This window comes from Neomonachus schauinslandi, chromosome 8, assembly GCF_002201575.2.
Source record: "Neomonachus schauinslandi chromosome 8, ASM220157v2, whole genome shotgun sequence".
Lineage (NCBI taxonomy): Eukaryota > Metazoa > Chordata > Mammalia > Carnivora > Phocidae > Neomonachus > Neomonachus schauinslandi.
The window spans coordinates 10,929,991-10,951,238 of record NC_058410.1 but is presented as its reverse complement, the minus strand read 5'-3'; positions in this window follow the sequence as shown (position 1 = coordinate 10,951,238).

Here is a 21,248-nt window from a genome sequence, read left to right as displayed (position 1 = left end):
TCTTACAGCCTGGAGAGAAATGAATGACTCTTTAGGCAACACAACAGCCTAAGCAAGTGCATACAAATTCTCGACTTAAAACTAATGAAAATGTGTTTTAGCAGCCAAGTTGGAGAAGAGGGGGAAGGAAATCTCCAAGTGACACAAATGAAGAGAAACATCAAGGGCAAGGTGTTAAGACAAGCTACGCAGCCCACGTCCTTTGCAGCTGGGGGCGATCATATGATACAGGTCCAGCCAATACAACCTAAGCAGTGGCGGTCAAGGGATTTCTGGGAAAAGTTTGTCTTTCCAGACCCAGGGGCCATCCCTTCCTCCTTGTTTCTTCTCCCTTGTCCCACCTGGACCATAGCTTGTGAGGCTTGAAATGGAATAGCCAACCTGCCACCAAGAAACAAGCAGAAATATAAAAACTACTTGAGGATGAAGGGGCAGGAAGATACAGGGAGCTTGAGGAAAAAGACATGGCTGCAGGTAGTTCTTCTCCTACTTCCAACCTTCCTGTTGTGTTAGAAAAATAAAACCTTCCACGTTAGGTTGCTATAGCCAGTCTTGGCTGCATCCCAAAATGACATATAGTATGTCTAGAAACTTGGATGGGAGAAAAACACCTTTGAGAAATGGAAACTCCAGGCCTGAGATAAATGTGTGTAGGGGATCTAAATGTATACTCCTTGCTTGACCCAGGAATCCTAATTGAGAAGTTAAATTTTAAAAAAAATTAAGCCAGGATATTTGAAACCTCTAGAACCCCAGCAGGAAAAATGTAGTGTAACTCACTCCATGGGAACACTATCACATCTCCAAGGAAGGGGAAAAAATTAAAGAAAAGTCCATAGTTAAAAATTACAAGGTCCATGAAAGAATATGCTACCATAGCTTGTGAGGCTTGAAATGGGATGAATCAACAGATATAGCAGAGGGAAGAATCAGCACTCTGAGAACTGATAAAAAAGAACACTCTGCAAGGGACCATGAAATAACTATAACATGACTGAAGATATAAACAAAGGCACAGAAACCATAATGAAAAAAAGACCAAAAAAAAAAAAAAAACCCAAAAATTGGGAAAAAAAACAAAATTGAGTCTCTGTAAATGAAAAACATAGTCACTGAAATTAAAAATTCAATGAACAAGGTGTGGTGTCTGGGTGGCTCAATCCGTTAGGCATCCAACTCTCGGTTTTGGCTCATGTCATGATCTCATAGGTTATGGGATGGAGCCCTGAGTCAGGTTCCATGCTCAGGGGGATGTCTGCTTGAAGATTCTCTCCCTTTGCTCCTCCTCCCACTCTCTCTCTCTCTCAAATAAATAAATAAATCTAAAAAAAAAAAAAAAACTCAATGAATAGTTAAGACAAACATGAAGAAAGAATCCATAAATCAGAAGACAGATTTGAGGAAACTTCTGTGAATGTAGGACAGAGAAACTAAGAAGTTGTAGTTAAGAGCCACTGAAAATAGATCAAGAAGGTTGAACATATATCAAATGTAAATGCCAGACAGAACAAAGAGCAGAAAAGGGAGAAGAGATGATATTTAAGAAAATAACACCTGAGGGGAGCCTGGGTGGCTCAGTCAGTTAGGTGTCTGCCTTTGGCTCAGGTCATGATTCCAGAGTCCTGGGATCCAGCCCTGCACTTCTCCCTCTCCCTCTGCTGCTCCCCCTTCTTGTGCTCTCTCACCCTCTGTCAAATAAATTAAAAAAAAAAAATCTTTTTAAAAATGCTTTAAAAAGGGTGCCTGGGTGGCTCATTCGTTAGGCATCTGCCTTTGGCTCAGGTCTTGATCCCAGGGTGCTGGGATCGAGCCCTGCATCAGGCTCCCTGCTCAGCGGGAGGCCTGCTTCTCCCTCTCCCACTCCCCCTGCTTGTGTTCCCTCTCTTGCTGTGTCTCTCTCTATCAAATGAATAAAAAAATCTTTTAAAAAAATGCTTAAAAAAAAAAAAAGAACACCTGAGAATTTGCCAGAACTAAGTAAAATATAAATGAGTCTTCAAATTTCAGAAGCATACAAACACCTTAGCACTACAATTAAATTCCCAATTGAATATACTGTGATGAAACTTCAGAATGTCAATGATAAAGAGAAAAATCTTATAAAGCAAGTGTTCTAAAAACAAAAATAAAAAGCCAAAATTATTCAATTGGACCATCATGGAATTTGTCATCATTCGCCACAGATATCTGTGGGAAATGAATGATGTCTTGATGCTGCATGGGAGAAATAATTCTCATCCTAGAATTCTATACCCAGCTAAATTGTTATTATAGGCTGAAAGTAACACAGACATTTCAAACCAATGAAATTTGACAATTTACCACTCAATGACTCTTTATAAAAGAAAGACTCTTTTTAAAAAGATCTACCGTAGGGTTTACTTCAGTAACAAAAAATAATTGAATCTGGAAGAAGTGAAGGACCAAACATAAGGGTGAATAAAGAAATTGGTAAACATATTGTCAAAATTAAATAATGACTTACTGTAAAGAAAAAATACCGATGATCAATTCGAGAGGACTTTAAAAATAAAGTAACACTAAGATACCAGTCGACAATAACATGGGACACTGCAAAGATATGAGATTTGAGTTTAGGCTATTGGTAGAGTTCAAGGGTCCTAAGGTCCTGTGTCAGTTCAGAGGAGGACAGATATATTGATGAACTTTACATTCTGTTAAGATTTTTTTGAGACTAAGTAGTAAAAAGTATAGAAATATAATTTCCAAGCCAAAAGAGGAGAAAAGAGGGAAATTAAAAGAACAAAAGAACTGACAATGCTATGACAGGAAGGACAGCAGGGAGGGGACAGAGGAAAAAAGTCCCAGAAAAGCAAATTTAAATAAATTCTAAACAGAAAATCTAAAAACATAATGTGGAGTAATACATATATATACATTATATAAGTGTAAATATATTTTTAAAAACATAAATCAAGATAAAATATTGCTAACGTACAGATACATGAACAAAAAGTAGAAAAACAAGCATAGGAAAGATAGTCACGAATTTCAGAATTGTGGCTGTCTCCAGAGGGGATGGAGACTGGGACTGAAACCAGGTACAAAGGGACTTCCACTTACCTTCACAAGCTTTGTTTTGTTTTTTTCTATCCTGTGAAAGAAACAAAAAAAAAGTGGGGGAGGAGGAAGGAAAGAAGGAAGAAAAATGCTGAGCTATTCAATGCAAGAATAATCCTACACAAACAAGCAGCACAAGAAAGTGTCCCCTCCAGTGCCTGGCTGGCTCAATCAGAAGAGTGTTTGACTCTTGATGTCGGGGTCAGGAGTTTGAGCCCCATATTCGGCATAGGGATTACTTAAATAAAAGTAAAACTTAGGGGCACCTGGGTGGCTCAGTCAGTTAAGCATCTGACTTCTGCTCAGGTCATGGTCTTGGGGTCCTGGGATGGAGCCCCACGCATCATTGGGGCTCCCCGCTCATGGGGAGTCTGTTTGTCCCTCTCCCTCTGCCCTTCCCCTGCTCATGCTCTCCCTCTCAAATAAATAAAATCTTTAAAAATAATAAAATAAAACTTAAAAAAAAAAAAAAGACAGTGCTCCCTCAACAAATTAATGAGTACAGAGAAACAGATACAGCATGAATGAGCAGGATAAGCCCTGTGAAGGATGATGTGATAACGGTTTGTCCTCAGCTACTGGTATTGGCATTATTAGCATTCTAACTGCAGAAATCTGCTGGGAGAGAAAATGGCTTTAACTAGTACAGGAAAAGACTTATAGTAGAGTGAAGGAAAGGTCGTGTGACTCTAAGGATTTTTTAACATTTGATAGAGGTTAGTATTCATATTTTAGAAGATCCTGTTTCCTCACAATACTTACAAATAATGATCAATAAAATCTCTTTCTGAAGGCAAAATGGTACACTATATACCACTGGTTCTCCAACATGTTAGTATGCAACATCTGGGTGAAAAACTGCAAATACTAAAAGCCCCTTTGGGATGGTTCCAATTTTAAGAGTCTCTAGCTCAGAAGTCTCCTCCACCCGCTGCTGTTTGCTCAATTCTGAAGGGGTCAGGGAAAAGAGAAGGAGGAAGGGGAGGGGGAGGAGGGGCGTGGAAGATCAGATGTAAAACTGTGTAAACCACCCATCTACTTTACCTACTTGTTCCGTTTCTCAGGAAGGCAAAGAATTGGATGCAAAGAGAACTGGAATACATTTCAGATATAACAGCTTTCTACATTTCCTCTGCCCACAGTTTTCCAGATAGTTGGCCTCCCTTACCTAGGCCAGACTTAAGAGAAAGTGGAATTTAATTACATCTCTTCCAATGCAAGCTGGCCATGGGGACAGACAGTATCAGTGGGAAAAGTTGGTTCATGTTTATTGTTAAGTTTATGGCAGCTAAAAAATATAGCCCCGCTCTTCTGTCTTCTCACAGTGATGACAAAGAAATTCACCCAAATACCAAGACTGCCAGACATGACATCTTGGGCCAGTTGTTGGACTGACTCCAGGAAGATCCCAGGAATACTTCAAGGACTACCAGACAATATGATGTCTGCCACTCCAGCCAAAAGTGTGATTCTGAAATGTCACTTTCTCCCCAATTCTCTTTTTTTACTGGGGTATAAAGTACATATTATAAAATATACATATTTTACATATACAATTCTAACTATATAGTTATAATTATACAAATACAAATGTACAATATTAAATATACAAAATATATACATACTTTTGATGAAACTGTACATCCATCCCAATCACGGTACAATATAAAGTCATTCTTTAAGGGAACTTATTACCTGAATAGATCCAATAGCATTGAAACACAATAGCTTCTATTTCTAAATATCTTGCATTTGCAATCTTAGAACTAGCATCAGAGATGTGAAGATAATGAGATACGGGGCAGTAAATAGTATATTTTACCCCATCTATAAGAAGAGTTCCACCCGGGCGCCTGGGTGGCTCAGTTGTTTAAGCGACTGCCTTCGGCTCAGGTCATGATCCTGGAGCCCTGGGATCGAGTCCCACATCGGGCTCCCTGCTCTGCAGGGAGCCTGCTTCTCCCTCTGACCCTCCCCCCCTCTCATGTGCTCTCTCTCTCTCATTCTCTCTGTCTCAAATAAATAAATAAAAATCTTTAAAAAAAAAAAAAAAAGAAGAGTTCCACCTTCCATAGTCATTTAGATAAGAAACAGAAAACACTATAAATCACTGCAAAGTGATTTGTACTTTAAAGCACAAATCTTAACAATTTGTATGCCAAAAAGTGATTAATCATACTTTATTTTCTTTTCAAATTTTCTTACCCTGCCTCATGAATAAGCCAATACACCTTATCTTCTGTCCTATCTGAAAAATCTGGATTAACAGCCAAGGCCGAATTCCATTCTAGCAATAGGGGTACATAGCTACAAATAATTCTCTTGAAGTCAAAGGAAAATAACAACAAATACAGGAACACCTTACTCTGAAGTTCCTTTATTTTGGTTTAAACCTCTCTTAACAGGCTCTTTTCAAGTCTTAGGAGCATTATTAAACGATCCTACTATTGATTTTCCGCGCTTAGTACTGGTAGAATGGAGTAACTTGAAGCACTAATGACTGAAGTCCACTCACTGTCTAAAGGACAGGTACAAAGGCAGACGTACGTGGAACTCATTCCTCCAACCATCCTCATAACTTAGACTTCAGTGCCTGGAAATAGGACAGGTGGGAAATAGGACACAGAACTCAACTCATCTCTCTTACTTAAATATAGCACTGTTTCTATTTCTGTTACTTATCTTGGGAAATTTCATAAGTATTGGTATATTTTGCTATTCAGCATGAAGCCGTATGCTTCATTTCTACCTTTGAAATCCAAATTTCCAAGCAATCACTTTTTGAAAAGCACTCCTCTATTTTCAGCTTCATTCTCCATGGGCCATTTATTTGTGATGCCAAGCCGTTGAGTAACTAGAGGTTATAATAAGAATTTGTCATGCCAGAGTCCATCTTTAAAAAGAAAAGCTTTGAAGACAAACACACCAATTTTTTAAATGAGTAGAATAAACGGGCATTTCACATAAAAGGGGGGGGGAGAAAAGGAATGTCTCCTAAGTTCAACCTCATAAATAATAAGGCAAATGCACATTAAAACCACAATGAGACACCATTTCACACCCCATCAGATTAGCAAAAATTTGTAGTCCTACAATACCAAGTGTTGATGAGGATGTAACAGTAGAGAAATTCTCATACAGATTGGTAAGAGCGGGGAGGTGTCTTTAGGGTGATATGTCAGGATGTCTTTAAAATGGTTCAGCAAAAAAAAAAAAAAAAAGTGTGGAGAGGGAGAAAGAAAAGGCAAATATGACAGTCTGTTTTACAAAGTAGGGGGCAGGCTCTAGGGGCAGAGTGCAAATTTGAATCATTGTTCTGCCCCTCATTAATTGTAGTCTGGTTTAATTATTTAAGCTCTCTTTATGTCAGTTTAATTATCTGTGAAATGGGAGTAATGGTGGTATGTACTTGCTAGAGGTGTGAGCATTTAATGTGGTAATTCATGGGATGTACTTAAAGTACTCGCTGCCTTGTCATAAGCCTTCACTAAATGTCGGTTATTACCTCTGTTGGCTCCATTTTGCAGATGATGTAAGTTGACACTCAGAAGGTTAAAGCAAATTATCCAGTCACATCTACTGGTGGTTGAGGCAGCAGGGAAACTCTCCCACAAATCAGCAGAGACACCCACACAGCAGCTCCCTAACAGCAAACACTTGAGACAACCCAAATGCCCATCCACTGTCGAATGGCTCACTAAATAATGCTATGGTTTTGGTTTTTTTTAAGATTTTATTTATTTAGAGAGTGCACACATGCACACACAAATGGGGGGAGGGGCAGAAGGACAGGGAGATGAAAAATCTCAAGCAGACTCCGCACTGAGCTCTGGAGCCCAATGCAGGGCTCAATCCCGTCACCCTGACATCACGACCTGAGCCGAAATCAAGAGTCGGACGCTTAACCAACTGAGCCACCCAGGAGCCCCAATAGTGCCCCAGAATGCTATACAGCCAGGGAAAGGAAAAAGATGTATTAACATGAAGAGTATAGAAAAAAATTAAAATTAACTAAAGGGTTTTATTTTATCCTTAAAGATTTTAGCTGGTCCACCAATGAGAGGACTGATTAAGCCATAAAAACTACCATAAAAAAAATCAAAAAATATTTTTGTTCTGTAACCCTTTGTACTTCATCTCAGCACTTTTTGTTAAGATCAAGAAAGCACTCCCTAAATGTTTAACACATGTAGTTATATAAACCAAAGAATTATTCCTACAATGAACAAATTTATAGCCATTAAAATCATGCTTTTAAATGAATATTTAGTGACATGGTGAAATGCTCACTATATAAACTTTAAAAATTCCCACACTTTAAATATATACAAATATATACATTTGCATCCATACATGTGTATATATATATACACATCTATGTATATATAATGTATTTATATATATACATACATATTTAAATATATATATCACAGAAGAATAAACTTGAAAGTTTATATACCAAAATAAACTTTTTCTATTTTTTAAAGATTTCATATTTGTTTTATTTATTTATTTTTAAGTAGGCTCCACACCCAAAGTGGGGATTGAACTACAACCCCAAGATCAAGAGTTGCATGCTCTCTACCCATTGAGCCGGCCAGGTGCCCCTAAAATTCACCTTTTTTTCAAAGTTAAAAGTGGTTTTCTTTGATGGGAGAGATGGAAAATGATTTTTTCTTTTTTTCTTCTCATCTGTAATCTGTATTTTCTACAGTGAAAATGTACAACTGGTGATTCTGGAGGGTAATTAGGCGGCATCTAATACAGTCACGGGTTGCACACCACGGTCCTGAAACATTTCCACTCCTGGGTGAAAGTCTTCACCTGTGCTCAAGGAGACATTTACAAGAAGGTTCATAGCAACATTGCTTATGATAGAGAAAAAGTAGAAACAACCTACATCTATCCACAGAAGCATCAAGATCTACCTGGTGAATAGGCAGCAGTTAAAAAGAAGAAACAGAGCTATAGTAATCAAGGTAGGTCTATCACAAAAATCTAATGTGGAGTGATATACCTGAAAATGGCAGAAATGTAGGTGGAGTATGATACTGTTTATATAAAGATTAAAAACATACGAAATAACATTATGTATGTTTACTATATATATTATTTATGTATATACGCATATGTAGGAAAAATATTTTTAATGCATGGGAATGATAAACACCAAATGCAGGGTAAAGGTCATCTGTGGGACGTGAGGAAGGGAAATGAGATGGGGGGACACATGGCTGGGGAGGGCAGGGAGGAACTACAAGTACACCTGTAATGCTTTATCTCTTGGACGATTAGAGCACAGGAGTTTGTGGTTATACAATTCTCTGCGGGTTGTGTGTGTGTGTGTATGTGTGTGTGTCCCTGAAATGTTTCAGAATGAAATAGTCCTCACATAATGAAAGAAAGATTTTAAACTGTTTATCTCTAGAAATGCAATTATTTGGAGGTGCAATCATGGACATTTAGACTAATTTAGTGGGGGGGGGCACTGGAAGGGGGTGGGGGTTCCAGTTGGACTAATTTTTAAAAATATTTTTACATCTTTATTTTGGCAAAAACAAGATCTCCAAACCAGAACATTTAATTCCTGCAAAAACAGAAACGATTTTTAATGAGAATATTTGATTATAATTATTACCCAATTTCGTTTAAAACCCCAACTCTCTCTATTCGTATGCCCCCCCTTGCCTGAAACATACATATTTAAAAGCAGGAGGTAAAGAAAGACCGAATCTGTGAAAAGTTGTAGTCATTTTATTCTTTCAGCAAATTCTAGATTTAGGGGAAACTCCGTGGCTCAGAGCAGGCCCTGGATGACTAAGCCACGCTTCCAGCCTTGCCGAGGCGATCATCCCAACCCTGGCCGACTTTGTCAGAGGACAGAATGACACATTTGCACATGGTTAAACGGTTTCGTCAGTGAAATAGATTTAAACTAGCTTTAAAAGAAGGAAAAGAAAACATTCAGTGCATTCCACATTTTCCCTTAAGTATACTGTACCTTCCAGTTATGCAGCATTTTGCATGCCTCAGAGCTCCTAAACACTATTCAAATTGTGCACATAAATCATTTCATCCCCCGTGAAATATAGCTGTCTCCTCCAGGAGAAATAAGGGGTGACCTGTCCCAAGTGGCTACACCCGGGGGTGAGGCCCCGGCTCGGCCAAAATCAAAGGCAGGTACATTGAAGGGACCCACGTTCTGTCTTGAAGGCTGGGAAGTCTGGAGAAGTTCTCATCTTTTCCTGTATACATCCACCACAATTTTGGGTTAAAAGCTCTCTTTGAAAAACTGGGAAATTCTACCTCCTGACCACATGAGCTCAGCAGTTCCAGCGTGTGGGAGATGTAGGGTTACAAGAGCGGAAAGGATCATCAAACAAGACAGGCTGGGGAGAAACTCCAAAGAGTAGATCTGGAAAAGGTTACACAACCCAGAAATTAACAAAGATGTAAGTGGGGGGGGTGCCCGTGTGTTCCCAGCAAAAAAGACTTTCCTTTCTCCCCAAGAATCCACCGTGAGGGTTCCTGTAACTCACAGACGCGACTTGATTGACAACAATCTTGTTTACACACCACACACCCTCGGGGAGAGCAGTCCGGCCGTTCACAAGCTACTGCCTGCGTTCTAGACGCTTCCTGGGGAAAGGAGCCGGCCTGCGCGGGGGCGGGGCCGCTGGGCCCGGGGACGCCGGGCCCGCGGCTGCACCCCCGCCCCGCCCACCCCGTCACGGCGCTCCCGGCCCGAGCGGGTGCAGGGGAGGAGTGAAACCAGCGCTTGGGTCAGCCTACCCCAGGGTCGGGCCGCCGAGGGCTGGTCGATACTCGGCGAGCCTATGAAGACAGCTGGCATCTGCCCGGCGCGGCCGAGGGCCTGCACACATGTGCACTAGCTCTGCATTGCTAATCAGGACCTATAAGGACCTAGGTAATTTCCAAACCCAAACCCTGCCCCCACCCCCCAACACACACACACACACACACACACACGCGCGCGCGCACCCCGGGTCTGTAGGAATTGCTAATGAGTGCGCCTCCTGTCCGAGGAACGTGCTTAGCAGCCGAATTCAGCGGCAAGGAGGATCTGAAGGCGGCCCTTGCCCCAGGCCTCCCCAGGGAGAAGAGCGAGGTCGGCCTCTGGAACAGCCTGGAAGCTTAGACTTTTCCTACGGCGAAGGAGAGAAGTCCACTTCACCTGAGGCGAGGGCAAAAATCGCTCTTTCCTTTGGGGCCTGGCTCTCCCTGTAACTAAAAGGGCCACATCTAGTGTAAAATTTTTCTAAATTTCACTAATTTGCTTTCTGTTGAATAATTATGGGTTCTCAGTTTCAGAATTAAATCCATCACCTACCAGGACGGCTCCCCAGACTGGGCAGCACATCCACAAAAATTAGGTGGCTGAAGGGGTTGCTATAAATGCCTGCCCAGGGGGGCCTGGGTGGCTCAGCTGGTTAAGCTTCCCACTCTTGATTTGGGGTCAGGTCCTGATCTAAGGGTTCTGAGCTCCAGGCCCCTGTGGGGCTCCTGCTCACCGGGGAGTCTGCTTAAGATTCTCCCTTGACCCCTCCTCCCCCTGCTCACTCTTGCTGTCTAAAATAAATAAATCTTAAAACAAAAAAACAAAACACCTGCCGAGGCTGACCAGGGAAAGGCCTTCCCTAGGCCATGTTGTTGGTGTAAAGTCACACAGACCAGCTCCTTGCAGGACCAACTCTTTAAATTCCCAGGTTTCCATACTATGGGAATGGAAATGACTTCACCCTTGACTTGGTTTTCTCCGCAACCCTTTCTCAGAAGCTGTTTTCATTTCCTTCTTTCCCTCCTTTCTCTCCCTCTTCCTTTTGCTCCCTCGGCCACAGGGTCACTTCTTTCTAGACGTGGGAAGTCTGTCGAGGAGGGAGAATTACAGGGAAACGTAGGGAAGGGAGATGATATGGGTCAGAAAAGGACAAGGGCAGAGCCGGGCCTTCTGCTCCTCCTGCCAAGTGAATGTGCTAGGAGAACCAGCGGGGTCGGGTCTGGACATGCTTTTCTCTTCTGCCGCTCGCAGAAGTTTTGTGTCTCTTTAACTTCAGTGATCTTCGGTGCCCCTGAAGGCAAGTGGGACACCTGAATCATAAAGCTTCAGATGAGCTGAGTTCAAAGTTGTATTTTCCACTTTTAAAGCCCTCCATAAATTAGGGCAAAGGTAGTTGGAATCCGGCCTCCTGCCCTGGCGTTCCTCTGAGATTAAGGTTGGCTAAGCAATCTACTCTTGAGAAACCAGGTGTATCGAGACCTGGGTGGAGGGAACGGGAGGTTGCTGTGGAACTTTCTTCTCCTCTGCGGCATGCGCCAGTCTTTCCGGAGCCGTCCTGCAGGTTTGCCACCAGAGCTATGTGGTGTCCACCTGCCTTTTGCGGCGAAAGTCCCAGAACACCAGGCTTCCCAGCTCAATATCGGGCTGGCCTTGAATGAGGAGGAAGGCGGTCACTGTGAATTGTGGGCACCGGGCATGGGAGACCCCTTCCCTCCCTCTCCCACCCCACCTCCACCCCTCTCCTCTTTAGTAGCCTAGTTAGCTAATGTTCAGAGAAGTGATGCTGCACAGCTCTGCTCCCAATTTGAACGGAGTCCTTAGGATTAAAGTGATACACTATAGTCAAAAGGAACATTCTGCACAGATCTAAGTTGATCCTAAAGAAAGCAATTAAGTCTTACTGTTCTCTGTTTTCCTTATCTTCATGTGGAATCATATTTTGTCCCAGGTCTCTAATGTTTTTACATTTCCAGCAGAAGAGTTGTTTCTTCCTAAGACTCTTAGAACAGTTATGGTGTTGGGGATAGTCCGTAATTCCTGTTTTTTCCCTCTGAGCCTGTCTACTTGCAAATCTGCTGCAGCTGTAGCAACTGACATTTTTTTTAAACCTGGCTGCAGAGATGCCATTTGGTATAATTTTCCAGGTTGTGCTGGACCGTTTCCCCAGGGTGAACTCAGAGACCCTGGGACATGTATGTATGTTGAGACGGGAGAGGAACTTAGAGCAACAGAAGGATGGGGACTTAAGGTGGCTTCGTTCCAAAGCCCCGGGATGGCCCCACAATCACACCAAATTCTGTTCTGGAAGATCTGTCTGCCCACTCACATCAGGTTCCCATAATCACAAGGACAAACATAGATGGGAGTGTGAACCGTGGAAGTATCAGCTCCTTATGGAACAAGCTTGTTGGTGTTTATTAATGTCGGCCATCCGAATAGACGGGGCCCTAGAAAAAACCGAGACTATTTTGTGGGAAGAAAACAAAAAAAGAAAGAGAACCACCCATCAAAAATTAAGGAAATCTTTCCCACTCTGCTTTGTACTGTGATCTAAACCTACTGGAAGTCAGACCCAAAAGATGAACAAGCCCAAATTGATGAGCGTATCATGCTGTCAGCTCCGTGGGTTTTGCAAACAGCTGAGAAATGACTCCATTCCTCATGACTCTCCAAGACATTCTCCAGTGAGCTTCATGGTGACACCAACTGCTCATCCACCTCCTGTTAATTACTGGAGGGTGTGCTGTAAAGAGGAAAGCACCCCTTTCTATTTTATTCCAATACAGTGGTCATTTTTATATCTCAGTGGTCCCTAAAGCATTTTATAGAGGAATCTAAATCCATCTGTTATTATGGGAAAAATACAGACTTTCAGGGAACAAAAATGAGAAAATCCTTTGGCTGAACTAATTCACTTTTTATGAAGTCTCTCAGTAACAAAGAAACTGTCTGGGTGGTAAAGAAACTCAAAACCATGGGGGAATGACCCTCAGATTGCGTTTTGTTTTTACTCTTTGGTTATGCTCTCTGGATCAATCAGACAAATTAGAAAAATCAATGATATTCAAAGTGGGGTAGTCTTTTACCCAGGACTTGGACAACTATTTTGCTGGAAATATAAAAACATTAGGGAATTGGGACAAACTATGATTCCACATAAAGATAAGGGAAACAGAACACGGTAAGAATTAATTGCTCTCTTTAGGATCAGCTTAGATTTGTGCAGAATGTTTGTTTTGACTATATGACTTTCATCCTAAGGACACCCTTACAAATCAACATTGATGTGTCCTTAAAAAATAATGTGACAACCAACTCTTAATTACTTAAATCATAGTGCAGAAAGAACTTATTATAATCAGCAGACCAAGGGACCATTCATAGAAGAGATGGATTAACTGGACGCAGAGGGGGGGTTTGGGGGAAGCAACCTAAGTTCCTGATTGTTCCTTTTCTCAAAATTCTTTTTGGCAAAGATTTAATAGCACCAGATATCTATCAGTGTTATGATGACCAGACTATCAAACTTGTTTCATTAAACACTCTTCTCCTACAACTGTCTAAACAGGATTTTCCCACTTAGCACTATATCAATCCAGAGTTATGATTGGGCCATAATTTAGAAGATCCCTTGTATGGAATATTAATATTTGTATAGTTATTAAAGTCTTAATGATTTGCACAGGGACTCTAAAATTAAATATAGCATGTCATTTATAGTCTTTTCTAAAACTATAAATGAAAAATTACTTTCTAGCCTTTAGTTTTTGCTGGAACCCCTTGTAGATGACTTCTATTTTAAGTGCCAGATACAACACTTTTTAGAAAGTAAAGCACTTAAGCGAAATCTTTTACATTGTATAATACGGTGGTTTTCAGATGATGTTGATCCAAGTACTCTTTCCTGAACAAAGCATTAAGTAGAAGACAAATAAATGAAACAGATAAAAACAAAAGTGTTGACGGGTTAAGGGAGGAACAGGTTTTAGGGCTTTCAACCCCCGTAAGGGCCACAAAAGCACTTTTGAGGAACAGTAGGGCATGGGGGAGTGTGAAAGCCAGGGTAGTGTTGTCAGACTCATTAAAAAGAAAATAAATAAAAGCCCTGTTGAGATGACATACCTCTTCCTTGCACCTGTATATAAGGATGTATGTGTGTGTGTGTGTGTGTGTGTGTGTGTGTGTGTGTGTGAAGTACCATTCAATTCGTATCTGGCTCCTGTCTTTATCATTCTTACTCTCAAACTGCAACTTTTGTGGCATTTTATCCTAGTGCAAATGGATTCTGTGTCTATGAATTTTTAGATTCTCAGTTGTGTCCTGGCAGTTCAGAACAGGCCAGAAGGCATGTTAGGCCAAAAGACATGTGACCTCGATGACATTATTTAGATAAGTGTTTCTATGTTGTCGAATAACAGTAACATCTCAAGAAATGATTGTCAAATCATTATTTGAACTTTAAAGGCTCTTTCATCCAAAAAAGGTGATTTGTTGGCAGTTGAGAACACTGAGGTCCTGGCAGTTGAGGGAGATCACCGAGTCAGAGGGGTACATTCCAGACCCCAGCACAAGTCTCTTGGCCTGAGTCCTATGCTTTTTCCGCTACCCTGTGTAATGCATTGCATAAATTTATATGAAATTTTTACAAGTTGCAAATATCAAAAAGAACTATCAACTGAAACCAATTATTTGTACGTTTGTTTAGACTAATCCAGTCTGGTTCCCCATTGAAGTCATAGTCAAGAAGCACAGCTTGTGTTAGATCACAGATCCTGGAAACATCCTTAAGCAACACAAGTCATTGCAAAAGGATTTCAGGAGGTCACGCAGGGAGACAAAGAACCCCAAGGTATGCCAAGCATCCGTGCCTTCTTTGGAAAGTGGGGGGGTTGCGAGCATATACTGAAACACATCAGCAAATGTGAGGCTGGGACAGGAAGGCTGAAACTTTGGTGTCACTGACTCCGGCCGTCGTCCACATCGAGAGCTCCTTTCACACCCAATTCCTTGAGCAGAGAGTGGGGAGACATCATCCCAGAAGCTGACCTTCTTATAAACCCAGAGCTTTCAATCTTACGCGGGCTGTAGAGGACTCTGAGTTTGGCCTGTATAGCACATGTATTGTCAGAATAAGGGAGCTTCGTGTGGTTTTTAACTCGTCTAAGCCTATTTGTGCATAGGCCACATACATTTCCAAATAACCTAATTGGACATTTTATTTCTAAGTCCCATTTCTTGAACATGTCATTCTCTGCTTCAGGCTACGTTGGATTTGTTTGCTTTCGTTCCTTCTGAGCTTTCAAGAGAAATACTAAAGGAGGATTTGCTGTGAACCAAATCAATACACTGGTTTCCATTTTTGTTTTTTGGCGACTTTGCTTCTGCCAGGGAATATTAGCTCCTGTAATGTTAGTGGTTGTGTGCCTAATTGTATATACAATTATATGACATGCATTTCAATATCTGTAAATGCAAATGCTTCCGAGAGGACAAGCACCACAGGCTTCTGTGAGGCGGCTGGACCAGGGGGGCAGGCCAGGTCTGTCAACCATGAGTGGAGTAAGTCTCCAGGTGGGGGCTTCCCTGTTGTTCCGTAGAGTTTGGCAAATGGAAGATACTCATCTTTGTAAAAGCATCTGGGGGTACTTGGGGGGGTAATGATCCTGTTTGTTATCTGGTTTATTCAGATTTTATTATAAATGGGATGGCCTTGATTTTTAAATGACATCATTGCTACAGCATTTGAAGTTTCCTTAGAACAAAGCTAAGAGGAAAAAGAATAGTGCTTATTGTAGATCCTCTAACACTTGCTCACCGTGCCTCGCAGGATTGGTGTGAAGAGCAAATAAGTTTGAAAATTGTAAGGGACGCTGCAAAATGTGAAGAACTCTTCCCATTTATTGGTACAGATACATATTTGTGTTCCATTTCAGCATGGAAGCAAAGACGAAAAATTCAGATTACTGCTTCCACCCACTCTTATGAAAACGTATGACACTTAACCTGGTTTTTTCTTTAATAGCTTTATTGAAGTACAATTTACATACCCTAAAATCCACTCCTTGTGAGTGCACACTGATTGATTTTGAGTAAATGCATATGGTCGTGCAACCATCACTAAAATCCAGTTTGAGAACATTTCCATGACCCCAGTAAGTTCCCGTATGCCCGTTTGCAGTTCATCCCTTTTCTCACCCCAGCCCCAAGAAATCACTGATGTGCTGACCATCTCTATAAACTTGCCTTTTCTGGACATTTCATATGAATGGAGTCTTTTGCATCTGGCTTCTATCATTTAGCTTATGTTTTTGACATTCATCTATGTTGTAACATATATCAGTACTTGGCTCCTTATTATTGCTGAATACTATTCCATTTTGTTCATCAACTGACAGACATTTGGGTTGTTTTGAGTGTCTGACTATCATGAAAAATGCTGCTATGAGCATTCACCTATGTATCTTTGTCGGGATATCTGTTTTCATTTCTCTTGGGTAGATTCCTAGGAGTGAATTGTTGGGGTTTATGGTAAGTTTATGTTTACATTTTTAAGAAACTGCCCATCTGTTACCCAAAGTGGCTGTATCATTTTACTATTTCCATCTGCAATGTGCAGGGGTTCTGATGTCTCCACATCCTTGCCAATACTTGATATTGTCTGTCTTTTTGATGACAGCCATCCTGGTGGGTGTGTAGTGGTATCTCATGGCAGTTTGGATTTGCATTTCCCTAATGATTAATGATGTTGAGCAATTTTTCATGTGTTTGTTTGTTATTAGTATATCCTATTTTTTTTGAAATCTCTATTCAAATCTTTTGCCTATTTTTAAAAATTGGGTTGATTGCTTGTTATTGAGCTAGACCCTTCTTGTTTTTTGCCATTAATTACCACTTCACCTTCCACCAACATGTGTTCTCTCCTATTCTGCTGCCTTCCAATGTTACTCTACGTCTGTACCTATTTAATTTTTAGTACGAATACATTTTTTTTCTCCAAACTTGATTTTGAAACTTCCTCAAGAAGAAGAGCACTTCTACCTCATTTATTTATTTTTTTATAAGCCGGACCTAGCAAGATATTCTGAAAATAATATCTCTTCAATGAATATTTGTCACATAAATGATGAAAAGCTCATCATCTGTATGTCAATATTGTCAGCACACCTGGTATTATAATTTAGCAAGTCACATTTAATTTTCTTGATTGTTACTTATTTTGTACATCCAAGGTTTCAGTTTTAAAACCATTTTGGAAATGAAGGAGTGCTTCAGTTAGTAAACATGGACAAACAAATTTAATTATCAGAGAAAGATTAAAAGAGATTCTGGGGAAACATTAATAGTTTGTGGTGGTTAATATGTTAAATTCAGATTTTTAGGTATTATAATTTTTCTGCAAATGTCTCCGAGTGCCTTAACAAAAATAGCACAAAACATAATTATCAAAACAGGCAACTCTCTCAAGTATACCCACGAGTAAATTGAAAGCAAACCAAATGCTTCACCTATCACCAGTGCTCTGGACCCCAAATAAAAGATTTCTAATTATAAATATAAACCTACTCATGTATCAGCCTGAATATAAAACAAAAACAACTTTCCCTATAACTAGTAAATAACAGGGGGAAAAAAAAAAACTTTTGAGCCTTGCCTGGAAGGATGCCAAAGATATACACTTGAGAATATTTTAAGGTAATTAGCATTTTTGTCTCTGTGTCAGTAAAAATAGGCTTTTGCCTGCTACTAATTTTCTTTGGGTTAGTGAGACCATTGTATGAGTGAAGGGCCGTTAAAGGCCATTTATATTGTACAAACAGAGGCACAAATTAGAGAGGGCATGTTAATAAGGAGAGGGGGCTTATGAGTGCTCAATTATGAGCCCAGAACCTGCTTCTATTTTAGGGGGATAGAAAACACATCAATCTTGCTTTTAGAATATTTTCAATTAAAATGAACAGCACAGGGCATACTAAGAACCAGCAAAGGCTGCAGCCGTGTGGATTTTGAATCATTCTTACATACCATCTTAGTATCAAAACTGATATACGTTTAATGGGCTGAAATATAATTTGAGATCCCCAAAGACCAAGGTCCCTGAGCTGCATAAGAAATTCTAAAGGAAAAGAAATCTAAAACTGGACCATCTGTTTCACTTTTCAGCCTGCAACCTTTAGAGTAGAAGACTTGGAGGAAGATGCTGTTTAAACCTGAATAGGGATGAAATATACTACATAAACTCACAACATATCATTAACTTCCTCTCTCCTAAGCACAATCAATAGCGTCCGCAAGCCTAGTTCTGCATGCTGAAAACAAAGCACGATGTTCGCTGCATAGAGCATTCACTTCTCCCCACCCCGAAACAATAGTGGGTAGATTACTCTCTGGCCCTAGGCAGTGCCTCCTGCCTAATTGGGGTGAGCAAATGAAGGCACCCCCTCTACCCAGGCAAGGGTTTGGGGAATGTAATTATAGTTTGCATGTGCAACTCCACCTGTATAAGCCCAGTTTGCACTTTCTTTAGCCACTACTTTCAGTGGTTTCCTAGCATGTTCCTTATACGTATTTAGGAAGACATTTCAGGATATTGTCCCCGAGGTTACCTTTTGCCCTTATGCAAAATACTGATTTTAGAAATAGAGCTAACCAGGCAGTCAGGGTTCACGGAATGCTCAGAGAGTGGGAAAGGATTAAATAAAGCAGTGAAGGGTGGCAGGAATGAATGCCTTTGGTCTTGAGGTAGAGAAACCACTACCCCCCCAGTGCTATTCACTAAGCCCAGTGCTGAACTTCTGCAAACCATGATTGTATTGGATTTTTGGCCTCTCTTTTTCAGGTGGCGCTAGTCCTCTCTCTTGAAACCTTTGTAACTATTAAGGCTGAAGTGCCATTTAAAGAAAAAGGAAGGCAAAGAAATGAGCTATAGGAAGCCATGGTGAGTCATTTGTCAATGAATCCTTTCTTGAGCTCATTGGGGAAGCAGGCTTCAGGGTGATGGGATCATAGGCTTTATTTTGAATTTGTCTGTTATAACCTTAAAGCTTTCTTCAAGGGAGATGCATAGGGTTCACGTCTGATACACAGTGTCTGTTGCTATGGAAAGGTTTGTACTTAACCATATTATGGTGTTCTGTTAGGAGCAGGGAAACCAGAATATCAGTTCATCTCTTTTTAAAAACTGTGTGTTTTATGGGCGAAAACAAAACAAAAAACATGAACAGCATGTACTTCTGACATTAGAGAACAATTATAAAGGCCTGTATGTATCAAGAAGCTGTTATACATTTAAAGATCTGTGGTAGCCTCTTAACTGCAGAAGTTAGTAGTCATATTATAGATGCAGTTACTCACAGTATATAATGGAAGTTCCTCTGATATTTACATCTCTAAGTTCATTTCCATGTTGCATGTCTCATTTCCACCTGAATGTCTCCTGCTCCCTCCACAAGAGAGCTCTCCTTTTGGCATGGTATGTAGTACTGCATTCTTGGTGAGCAGTTTCAACACAAGATGGTACTATGAGCTCTTGCTGTTCATGAGTCTTCGTTCAAAATGGAAAGGTGAAGCTTGCCCTAACATTAAAATTTGGACTCTTCTGGAAAAAATGCAATAATTGCTCTAAACACAATCTAGACATTTTCAACTTTCACGTTTTTCTTTGTATCCATTGCAAAGTATTGTTTGTTTCATTTTAAAACAATAACGTAGGAGCGCCTGGCTGGCTCAGTCGGAGGAGTGTGCCTGGGATTGTGAGTTCGAGCCCCACATTGGGCATAGAGATTACTTAAATAAATATTTTTTTAAAAAGCCAGTAATGTATTGTATGGTGCTAACTCCTACACTTGTAGGAAAACCTGTTGGTTCCCAGCGTGGACCCTTGAGTCAGGCTGCCAGGGTGCGAGTCCAGCTATGCCATATGTAGCCTGTGTAATCTTGGGCAAGCTTCTTAACCTCTCTGTGCCTGTTTCCACAGCTGTAACCCTGGGAAAATAATAGCACCTATTTTATAGGGCTGAAGTGGGAATTAAATGAGATAGCTCTGGTAAAGCACTGAAAATAGTGCCTGGCACATAGTAGGTATGCAATAAGTGTTGGTTTATCATCCTACAGTTTTTAATTTTGCCTTTTTCTATGAATATGGAGCCATTTCCCTTAACTCAGAAGCATTTATTTTTTTAAAGATCTTATTTATGTGATAGCGAGATAGCACAAGCAGGGGGAGCAGCAGAGAGAGAGGGAGAAGCAGGCTCCCCGCTGAGCAGGGAGCCCTATGCTGGGCTCGATCCCAGGACCCTGGGGTCATGACCTCAGCCAAAGGCAGCCGCTTAACCAACTGAGCCACCCAGGTGCCCCAGAAGCATTTAAAATGGTAGAATTTGGGTCATTGTGGCAGGATGTTTGAAAAATACATGGGATTAGGGGACTTTCTGGTGTCCCTCAAGTAATACTGAGAATATAATTGACAGTTTCCCTGTAACTCTAAGGAAAATTTGGCCTTTCAATCTGGAGTATGATTCCTTCTTTGCCCATTATCCTGCTAAAATCTCTTTGTGATTCTAGATAATACAAATGTAAAAACAGTTTGTCTAGATGTGTCTGTGTTACAGAGGTCCTTAAATTTCTGTTTACATCAATGCTTCATTAACAGTCCTTATATGTTATTAAACGTAGGAAGAGGTTTAAAATAATTTTGATAATTCACTCCAACATAGGCAAAGACCAGTCATAGTCTATGGGATAGTGGCTTTTACCAGTATCCCAAGTATAATAAACATAGACATATAGAAAAAGACAGGGAGTTCACTTTGCGTATCTCCAAACTGACACATGAGGCTTCAGCCAGACCTGGAATTGATTGTTAGTATTTGGCATTTCTTCGCAACCAGCGGGAGCACTATTAGTAAGTCTGTTTTCTTTACTCGGAACATACATTGGTCCTGTCAAGTTAATCTGGCTACAACTGAATGGAATTTTTTGTTCTTTAAAGGTTGTTGTTGTTTTTTTTTTTTTCTTTTCACATTTCATTTATATCCTATCTCTAGTGAGGTCAGATTCCCCTGTAAGTATTATCTGATTTATTCTCATAACATCTCTAAAAGAGATAGGGTCCATTTGTCTATATTATTAACATCTGGTCTTAGAAGATCCACGTTTACTTTGTTGAGAAATCACCGAAAATAAATCTCATGTAGACACTAATGGAAAATATAATAGGAGATAAATACAGGTATGTCTGCAAATGAAGATATTTTCCCACCTTTGAAATCTGTTGACTGAAAAGATAAAAATTGGAACAACTTATGATGATTGAATAGTAATAAAAAGCAGCATTTAATCTAAATCTCTCCTTCCTGTGATTACAGCATGC